Source organism: Lolium perenne, chromosome 5 (assembly GCF_019359855.2).
Source record: "Lolium perenne isolate Kyuss_39 chromosome 5, Kyuss_2.0, whole genome shotgun sequence".
In the NCBI taxonomy this organism is placed as follows: Eukaryota; Viridiplantae; Streptophyta; class Magnoliopsida; order Poales; family Poaceae; genus Lolium; species Lolium perenne.
The window spans coordinates 147,050,547-147,060,144 of record NC_067248.2 but is presented as its reverse complement, the minus strand read 5'-3'; the positions used below and the strand labels follow the sequence as shown (position 1 = coordinate 147,060,144).

At 38.7% G+C, this 9,598-nt stretch overlaps 1 long non-coding RNA gene across 1 annotated transcript; it reads left to right on the top strand.

Moving 5' to 3' along the window:
• The first annotated feature begins 4,452 nt into the window (after positions 1–4,452).
• LOC127300187 (uncharacterized) lies at positions 4,453–8,010 on the top strand. Its single transcript, XR_007850971.2, has 3 exons — positions 4,453–6,390; positions 6,485–6,616; positions 6,701–8,010. It is a non-coding gene; the product is annotated as an uncharacterized lncRNA (long non-coding RNA).
• The last annotated feature ends 1,588 nt before the right edge of the window (positions 8,011–9,598 follow it).

Below are 9,598 nucleotides of genomic sequence, written 5' to 3'. Positions count from 1 at the left end.
ATTCATCCACTCATAATATTGCTAAATCTTGTGATGAATTATCTTCCCTGCCTTGTTGCTCTAACAATGAAGGTTCAACTTCCTCTAGTACTTGTGTTGTTACTAACCATGAGGAAATCAAAGAGCTCAAGGCCCAAGTCTCTTCTTTGAAGAACGACTTGGTAAAGGGTCATGAAGGGAAATGCAAACTTGACAAGATGTTAAGTGTGCAACAATCCCCCAATGACAAGAGTGGACTTGGATTCAACTCCAACAACAAGAACAAGTCCAAGAACAACAAGATTAAGAAGGGCCAATTACAAGTCAAAGACCCGGCCAAGATTGTTTGCTTCAAGTGTAAAATTGAAGGGCATCATGTTAGATCTTGCCCTTTGAAGGAGAAGAAAAAAGGGAAGCGGCCTCAAGCTCAAACTCATATTCAACCTCAAGTTGAAGAAATGCCACTTCCCAAGAAGATTCAAGCCAATGCTCCCATTGTGGAGAAATCTAGTGAGAAGAAGGAGAAGAAAAGAACTTGCTACATATGCCGTGAGAAGGGCCACATCTCCTCCTTTTGCACTATTGGTACCTCATCCAACTCTATCACCATTGATGATGTTTATTCTCTTCGTAAGGATGAGGGTGGCAATGTGTTTGCCAAATTTTTTGGTGCTCAAAGTGGTGTCAAGAAAAGAACCATTTGGGTTGCCAAGCCTATTGTGACTAACCTCTTAGGACCCAACTTAGTTGGGGACCAACAATCCAAAACTTGATCAATAGGTGCTTTTTGGAGGGCATTGGAGACTTGGCTACATCATGGAGAATTAAGGGATCTTCATCATTTATATTATCTCAAGCCAAGTCTTGGTTATCTTGCTTCTATCATATATTCAATGTTCCTCCTTGCGGTAACATGTGCTCAACTCATTTATATTGAAAGTTACTCGCCCCTTTGCATGTGTTAGTTTTGTTCCTAACATGTGTTTGTATATGTTGTGCTTCCTACTTGCTTTTCTTGAGAAATCAAGTCTATGCATGTTGGGTTGCACACCATGTATTTGTGTTTGTGTTGGAGCCTCTTTGCATCTTGTTGTATCTTATATGGCTCTTATGAGCAATTAATGGACTATCCCATTTTGGGGAAGTGATATTCCTTTGGGAATTTCATGATCCTAACAATGTGTGTACATGAGGAATATCACTTAGAATTGATATTGCAAGATTATCTAGTCTCTATGTGGTATGTCATATTCATGAGAAATTCAAATTCTATTGTCCATTAATATCTCTAGTTTGATCTTATTTGCCTCTTGTGAAAATAAATTCCTTATCACATTATGGGGGAGTAATAAGCTTTGTGCATATTACAAGCCTAGAAAATGTGAACATTTGAGGTTGTGTCACACAGAATTGATATCGTAAATTATCTCTCTCCTATGTGGCATGTTTGCTCAAACAAGCTCCAATTTGCTTAAATAGCTTCATTGCTAATATCTTTGTGGATCTTATTTGTGAAAGTTTTTCTTGGCATGGTTTTTCACAATGTGTCCCTCAATACATTTTTGGAAAACCATGTGCTTCAAGTCATACTATTAATTGCTTTGCATGTTGGTATGAATACTATTAATTGCTTTGCATGTTGGTATGAATACTATTAATTGCCTTGCATGTTGGTATGACTAAATGAAGCTATCAAGAAACTTTCTTTGCATAATGGTTAACTCTTATCTTTTACCATATGCTTTGTTCGTTGTAAATATGATCTTATGTATACTTAAAAACTACCACCGGGAAATATTTCCTAATACCTCTTGTCCTAGGACAATTGGTAATCAATTATGAGGTAGATATTTATTGATCATATCTACATTGGCTCTTGTGTTTAAATTGCCTTATTTATTGCCATGAATTTGTTGTGCTTTGACTCCCATGTGTCTTCCTTGCAACTTATGGATCTAAGTTGTCTATTCAAACTTTCTTAGCATTTTAGTAGATATAGGTAGCGTGATGATCCTAGTTTTGTGCATTTTGTATTCATATGAAAAATCCTAGATAATGCACTAATCTTGGGGGAGCTCTTATATATTTGTTAGAATGCTTAACATCTCTTGATCATTATCAAAAATTTGGTTTTGGGAGATATAAATTTTTATTTTTTGTACTTTGTCCCATCATAAGAAGTGTCGAGGGTTTGGTTTATTTGGTGGAACCTTGCTCTCTTGGGAGTTGGTTATCTCATTCATTTGTGCTTAGGCTTAATTAGCTTCTTATAATGAGATAAGTCTTTGGAGTCAATCTTGTGTTGATTTGATTCTTTGATATAATTTGGGCAACCATTGTCGATCTCTTGATTTATTGTCCAAATTGTATCTTCCTTTGGTTCTTGAAAGTATTGTGCATGCATATTTAATATATGTATATCTTATAGCATGTGTTACTTTCTTTGATCCAGTATATAGGGTAAACTCCATCAAATCCTAATTTGGCTAAGATGTGTATGAAATTCAATTTCATATCTATATGCACATAAAATTGTGGAGTTTGTCCTATATGTTGTAGTGTGTCTAACTACTTCGGACCCAATTAGTTTGGGGACCATTTTGTACTTACCTTTGTGTTAGGTACAATGGATATGCATTGCATGCTTGTCTCACTCTTGGAAAGAAGTGGTGACTCAATGGTAACTTGAGGAAAGCTAGGATGGTCAACGAACACATATCTACTACATCCACACCAATGCTATTTTGGTAACAAGTGTCTTCTCATGCATACTTTTCTTGTATCCAACCTTATGGTTGCATATTGGCATGAATCTCTTGATTTGCAAATATTGTGCTTCTTGAAAGAGTTTTTATGAAACCTCTTTATTGTGAATGTGAGTAATTTGAGATGGGTGCATTTGTTGGGAAGTATTTTAAATCATGCTCATGATTCATCCATCCCAACTATGCCTATCTAGCAATTTTATTGCATATCAATCCTCAAGGCTCTCGCGTGTGCAATATAGATGAAAGTGCAAATTTAGTTATTTCTTTTGGTATCCTCGTTTGTGATACTTGTTGCCTTTCTCAAATGCATCCCAACTATCTTCTATCCCTTGTTGATATTTGTGATGTATTTTAGTTGTTTGTGGTTGAAGTTCATGAATGTACAATAAGATAAAATTGAGCCTTTGGCCATGCTATTAAGCAAAAATTCTTATTGGTATATTGCATGACTTCGTCTTGGATATCATGCTATATGTCTTATGTGTCTATTTTGTGTGTGCATGTTTCTTTGTGGATAAATATCTTAGTGATTTTGTCCACTTAGAGAAACTTATACACATAAGAGATGATACATCTCCATTTGATATCTTATTTATTTGTTGCATGTTGATTGGTCATGCTAATCAATATAATTCATTGAATACTATGATGATGCTATTTTCTCATCCTTGTAATAGTCCTATAATATGCTTTGTCATGCCTTTCACATATCCTCTTGGTTGAGCCTTTTTTTATGGTGCCTCTTACTTGTTGCTCAACCATTTGTTTGTTGCAAGTGTTAAGCTTAATTTTCTATCTATGATCTATTGCAAATGTTTGTGTTTTAAATGGTAATAAGGGAGTGAGGATTCCATGTTATGCATATTGTATTCAAATGCAACATTTTAATTTATACATGTACCTTGGGGAGCTTCCTCATTTTATTTAAGGCACTATTTTGTGGTGATCATTAGAGTTTGATTCACTTGGTATCTTTTGTTTTTGAATGATATTATGGGAGTGATGATTTCATGTTTGTGCACTTCTCCAATGCAAATTGTCTAGTTTTGTGCACAAACCTTGGGGAGCTTCCTCATATTATTTAGAGCAATCTTCTTGATCTTATCATAATATCTATCTTTCTTTTGGTATCTTCTTTGTGGTCCATTTGGTTGCTTGCTTCATTTGTTGAAGCTTCTTGACTTTGTTATCTTTTTTTTGCAATCTTTGATCCTTTCTATAGTGTGATTCCTTCCGAATATTCGTCATTGGATACGTGCATTTGATTCCACTCAAATTATGAGAAATGCACACGCTATGGAGGAACTCTCACTATATTGGCCTTCTAAAATTTTCACCCATTTCGGCAATTGGTGCCAATGGGGGAGAAGTTTGTAGGGTTTAAGGGAATTTGGTTATGTCTTTGCTTTGTGCTTAAGCATGTGCCTTTGTTGCATTGCATCTTGTTGCTTTGCATAGTTGAATTAGTTAACAGTATAATGGAACCACCAGGAGCTCACCACAGCGCTCGGACGTCCTGAGCCGTTGGATCGAACGATTGAATGGTCCGCATCTGTTTCCTTCCCGAATCGGCCAGACTACCCAAATTCACGTCTTCTAAAGGCCCATCTTCGTAGTAGGGCTTCTACTCCCAGGGTTGTTCTGGGCGTCACCACGTTGATTGGGCTCAGGAGACACTGAACGGGCCAACCTGTTCTGGGCTTCCAACCATTTGCCCGCAGTCTCCTTCGTCCTCCTCGGAGCACCTACGCCGCCGACGGGAGCGATCTCCGCTCGGCTCCAGCGTCCCCCGTCCGCCTCTGTTTCTGGTCGCCCGCGGCCCCATTATTTCTCCCACTGGCACATCAAAACCTTCTCCCCCACGACCTGCAACCTTCCCCATGGCGGAGAGGAGCGCCATGTTTCGTCCGCCAGCATTGGCAACTCCTGCCCACGGATGTACAGCAACTTCGTCCGCCAGCGCCGGGAAATCCCGCCCACGGCTGGACAGCGAGGTGAGCATAACAATTTGACAGATTATTTTTGTACTGTATCTCAATTTGAACTCATTTTATTAGGAGATCACTCTGTTTACAGATCAGCGTATTTGTACAGCACAGTTTACCAGTCTCCTCTCTTTTCGTGCTCTGTCGGCGGCAAAATTTGTGATCGTTGCAGGCCGTCAGCTGGACTCCTTAAACGTGGTCGATCGAAATCGGAGGCCCATGTACTGAATGCGACTAACGGCCCTCCTTCACGTTAGCAGATCAGAGCAGAACAAACGCTTCTCCTTCCCGACGACTTAACTGTATTTCCTGGCGACTTAATGATGGATTCATGGTGGTAAATTGGTAATTTCGACCCATTCATTATCATTCTTCAGCCCTCATTAGTTTGCCGCTGCACTGGCTGGCTAGCTACGACCTGCAGCGAGAACAGCGGCCGGGCTGCCGAGAAGGCGACGGCAATGTCTCAAACTCTAACGCTGTGGCAACAAGCCTATCTTTCTTGAGGGGAAATCACCATCTTTCAGTTAATCTCTCCGTTCCTTATTTCCTTTCAAGTTTTTCTTCATATTTCCATCACTTGTTGGGGCGACCTATAAAGGTTGTATGCTTTGTGCAACATCTGCTATTTGGCTTAGATTCTTGGGTGAATTTGAGTGATGTGGTGTTCCCTCATGTTCTCTCTCACCCCCATGGCGCTACCGTTTCTGCTCATCGCTGCTCCCACCCAAGAGTATGGGCACATGATTTGGACATTGCGGTTTGCAACCGTCTTGATGTTACTCTGCCTCTCTATGCCCTTGCAGAGGTTCAAACCCTATCCTATCACTCGAGCCCGCAACCGTTTCAACAACCCTGTTCTGGAGCTTCTTGTCAACGCCACTAGGAGGAGGAGGCCGTGGCGCGCTGCAGGGGCAGCGAGCTCATAGCTGTCGAGGTCTCCATCTAGATCTACATCGGTGGAGAAAGACCTAGAAGGCTCAATTGCGTTTTCCTTTTCTTCTCAGGGTTCTTTTACAAGCCCTTTCTTGTTTTCTGGAAAAGAATACCGCCAGCGTACCACAGGGCTGCTCCGGCGATATATGATGTTACCGCTAGGGTACCAGTTTGGTGCACCGGCGGTAAGCTATTTACTTCCGCCTTGGCAGTAGTCTGTTAAATTATTGTTGTATTGAAAACAGATAAAATTTGCAGTTCAAATATGGTAATTCTGGTTGAAGAAACGGAGATTTATACATATTTTGTGTAGCAGTCGTCATGTTATTAGTTAACATGTCATAGTTCTGTTGTGACCCTGCCCCTTACTTAACTCATGCCAACATAACTTTCTGGTAATGTAAATATGGTGTTTTCTAACTGTTTTGAAGAGCTTACCTCTGGCTGAAAGTTTGAAGAGCTAACCCAAACATAATGACTTTCAGTAATACTGCATTCATGCTTGGAGAGTTCAAAATGAAATAGCCTACTGGGATATTATCATATTAGATAGTGTTAGTGCTATCCAGATCTCAGATCTTCTATAATTGATCATGATTCAACTAATTATCCTTTGTAGCATGTAGGTTGTGGGGGTACAAAGTTTGCAGTGAGTTTCACAGTTCCATGTGTAATCAAAAAATGATAGTGTCAGATGTCAGTACTGCAAAGATTAATGCCAGGTTGCTAGATATACCTTTTCTCAAATTTTATGTTTCTTACAAGGTTGCTATATATCTATTTTAACTTACATGAATAGCTCCTATCACCGTCTAGAGCATCGACGTTGTTCTTGTTCTCCTGTCACGCAAAAGCCAGAGTAACAGAGATGTCAGCTAGGGTTCAGATCCTAACTGATCAAGGCGAAAACAAAAGAGACTTCACCACCTATCAAACATTATTATTCAGGTACAATTCACTTCTCTTCCTTCCTCTTGGTTTGAGTTCAACTTGAGGAGAAATATTCTAACTGCAGATGCCCACATGTGTCAGGACTGGCGCTTCCAATTTTTCCAAAGTTCGGGGTTTGAATGTTCAGAGAAGTGGTTCAAACAAGTTTAGTTCAGTGTTCTTAAACTATGCCAGTAGAAGTTATTTTTTTTTTCCTTTATGCCAATCAGTTGCATCTGGAGTCAAAGTAGTTAGTATTTTATTTCTGGTCAACGACCTTGAATTGGAATTTTTATGTTTTGGGAAGTGTCTTGAAATAGAACAATCCATTTGTTAAGAAAATATATTGCTACTTTTTCCCAAACTCCAGTTGCAGAATTATATACTATACCCACCACAGGATGTTGTTCAAGAAGTTATTTTTTTAGTAACATTGTAAAGCATGCCATCTGAGCAAATCACTTAGAAAGTATTGCGTTCTCCTCAGTCTTAAAATTGTTCTCTGGATGCAAGAATTTCTACATCACTATCCTCTTGTTTATGCCAAACATTCATTATGTGGTCAATTTGTTCGATCGAGATCTGATGAGATTCCGCATAGCTAAAGCAATATCCGAACTAGCTACTTTGGAAGATGGGGTTCATACGAGATTCTTAATCATTTTAGTTTGAAATTTGACTTTATTATGTTGAATATCAATTTATTTATTTACATTGTAAAAATACACGGGCGTGGCAACGCGCGCCATCATGATCTAGTAGTTAGAGGAAACTCCACTAGGCTTTGAATGCCAATATATGCAATGAAAGTCAAGATCATTCACACATGCATATATTATGGGGGAGTTTGCTCTATATATTCAACTTGTTTGTTACTTCAATTCCTTATATAAACCTTCTCAAAGAGATTGTCATCAATTACCAAAATGGGGGAGATTGAAAGTGTATGGAGCCCCCATGTGTGGTTTTGGTAATTAATGACAATCCCTATGGACTAATGTTTGCATTGAGTTATATTTGTAGGAGTTGTCCATAGGCAATTTTTGAACCATATGTTAGCTTCAAGGTTGCAATAAGAAGAATTTGATGAAGGATATCAAGTGTCAAGTATGTCTTGAAGATGAAGTGAGCCATCAAGTTACTTCAAGACATCAACATGTTTGTATTAGGTTGCAATAAGAAGAAATTGATGAAGGATATCAAGTGTCAAGTATGTCTTGAAGATGAAGATGAAGTGAGCCCTCAAGTTACTTCAAGACATCAACATGATGAAGAATGAAGAAATGAAGTGCAAATTCAAGATGAGCCAACTCGAAGAGATCGTAAGCTTGAAGCTTGCCATGGAGAAATGAAGTGCTAGTTCAAGATGAGCCATCTTGAAGAGATCCTTTGATTGACTCTTGCCATCCATAGGGTGATCATGGATATGTGAAGTTGCGCCGAAGAATAAGCTCTCCCATGGTGGTTTATGGGGGAGCAATCTACAAGACTTCGTCAAGCAAACACAAGCAAGAAAGGCGTTCCATCTTGTTGCGGTCAAGATCGTCATCATCGAGCTCAAGTGGAATGCGTAAGTATAAGGTTTGCTCTTGATAGGGTTTCTTTCTCACCGGTCTCATAGTGTAGTTGGAGACCGGTTTATAGTTTAGTTGCCGTACTATCAAGAGGGCTCTCGAGTGAGTAACTCGATCGTATCCTTCGGAGAGCTCAAACATTTGCATCATTGCATCATATTTCTTGGTTGTTATTTGTATCTTATCCATATGGTGTTTTAGAGCTTGTGCTTATTCTCATGACAAGCTCTAGTTCATCGAAAACGGATTCCGCATGAATACTTTTGGCGTTTTCGATATTGGAGTTTTTCTCGGTTTCTCGTATTGAGAGGTTTCACTCTAAAATACATAGAAAAACCTACCCCACTTGTTCTTAAGCTTTTCACTCTTTGTGGGGTAGCTCTTGTCATCTTCTTTACAACAAAATTGGTTTCACCCAAATCCGAGTTTCCTAACTCAAGTTGTTGCATTTTCGAGGTTGGAGGTTTTACCGGCATGTCTTTTTTAGATAGGTCAAACCTTTCATCATTTATTTCTATCCTACCTTACTGGACTATGATGGTTCCCTGCATGATCTTGTAGAGCTTGTTACTAGCTTTGAAACGAGCCCAAGATCATCAAAATCGGAGTCCGGATACAAAAGTTATTCAAGTTTTCGTGAAGCCGTTTTTTGGCAGGAAGTTGGCCGGAAGTAGAGCATCTCAGCTCGCCGCGGACGCTTAGCATCCACGCGGTATTTAATCGCCGAGTGAAAGGACACGGATGCGTTTGTCTATAGGGAAAAGTGTGAGAGAGCAGGTGCGCTCTGCGCACCATCACACTTTTTGACTTTCTCTTTTTTATATCTCTCAAATTATGTAATATTTTGATTTGTTTTTTTGCAAGTCACTAAAAAATAAAAAATGGAATGGGACAAAAATAGTTCAGAATTTTTTTGTGCAATTTCAAATTTGAAATAATTAAAATTCAAAATAAATTATTGAAATATATATATATACACAATGAAATAAAAAATCCAAAATATCTTTCCCATGTTTCAATTGCTATGTTTAAGTGATCTGCAAATTTTTTTGTTCAAACAATGTGTGTTGTGAGAGATACAAAAATGAGAAATTGTTTGAGAGGGAAACAAAAAGAATTTGCACGAATCGTGATGCAGTATACACGGTATGGATACGGGTGCTCACCAAGCACCTGCTCCAAAAGTCCACTCTCTTGTCTATATTTAAACGTGATGATGAAAATGGCAATACCAAAATTTACAAGAATAATACAGTTGGGAATTTGTAAAAAATTGGCTTCAAAAGACATGAAGAAAAGCAGATATGATTGTCTGTAATAATAAACAATTAGTTAAGAGAGCAGGTCATCCAATTTCAGTAAAACAAATAGCAAATATGAATATACAACTGGGTTGAGAACACGCAGATAAATATATGTATTGTTT